This window comes from Chinchilla lanigera, unplaced genomic scaffold (genome assembly GCF_000276665.1).
Source record: "Chinchilla lanigera isolate Chin_1 unplaced genomic scaffold, ChiLan1.0 scaffold00154, whole genome shotgun sequence".
Taxonomy (NCBI): domain Eukaryota; kingdom Metazoa; phylum Chordata; class Mammalia; order Rodentia; family Chinchillidae; genus Chinchilla; species Chinchilla lanigera.
The window spans coordinates 1,634,350-1,635,500 of record NW_004955555.1 but is presented as its reverse complement, the minus strand read 5'-3'; the positions used below and the strand labels follow the sequence as shown (position 1 = coordinate 1,635,500).

General features: G+C 47.2%; 1 protein-coding gene across 1 annotated transcript in view; it reads right to left on the bottom strand.

Annotated features, from left to right (window-relative positions):
• Window positions 1–1,151, bottom strand: part of LOC102022334 (zinc finger protein 227) — a gene marked incomplete at its 5' end in the record, with an annotated part of 7,484 nt that overhangs the window by 5,005 nt on the left and 1,328 nt on the right.

The following is a 1,151-nucleotide window of genomic DNA, read 5'->3' as shown; positions in this document are numbered from 1 at the left end:
GCTGAGGGATCTGCACTGGAGCCAGGAAGTGATGCTCAGAAGAACCAGAGCTCCCCCAAAAGGAACCACAGCCATCCTCGGCAACAGTGAGGTCCTGAGCTCCTCCAATGATCAGGATGGCTGAGTTCCCATCAGGGAAGCCAACACAGCAAGCTTTTCCAGGAGGCCAGAAGTGCACCATCTTCCCCTCCGGAACCAGGAAGCGATGCTCAAAACGAGGACCAGAGCTTCCCCAAAGTGAACCGAAGCCATTCTCAGTGCCAGCGAGGTCCCGAGCTCCTCAGACGATGAAAACAGCCAAGTTCATCGGGAAAGCCAGCTCACCACAGCTTCTACCAACTCCCAACAGCCTCTTTCAGCTCCCAACAGCCTTCTTCTCCTTCTCCAGTTCTGCCTCTTATGCTGCTGGCAACAGTCCCCAGGTGGGCCTCCCACACCCAGTGCCACACTCACTCAGTTCAGCTGGGGGTTATAAGTTGACCACCAGTTATCAATCTACTACAGACTTTAACTTGGCACTATTAGTTTTTATTAGTAAAATCCACATGGGCATTTTAAACAAACAAAAGGAAGGTCAATGCTCTGAAGACGGAAAGTTATTATGTTTGGGATACTATGCATTGAAAACCCATCTCTAGCATTAGCTGTCTGAGTTTTAGTTAGAAACATGCTTGCATTCTCCAGTGAATATGTGGGAGCCAAATTTTTGACTCTTTGAGGAAATACAATATGGAAAGGGAGAAGACTAGGAAAAACACCCGGATGTTAAGAACTGGAGTTAAGCCAGGCACAGTGCCACACATCTGTACTCACTGCTACTCAAGAGGCTGAGGCAGAAGGATTGCAAATTGGGGCCAACCTGGGCAACTCAGAAAGACCCTCTCTCAGCAACAAATAAATATATAAAAAGGGGCTGAGGACAGAGCTCTCTGGTAGAATGCTTGCCTAGCATGCATGAGGTCTTGTGTTCAATCTCCAGTACTGGCAAACTACAAACAGAACTTGTAAAGTATGACCTCATGATTTCTTTCTCTACTGCTATTATCATGTCCAGGGGTGTGCACTGCTGTTCTGCTGGAATGAGCAGTCAGCGCCAGTACCAAATAAAAGGGACAGAGTTTAAAATGAGGGAAGACACTTTATTTTATTTT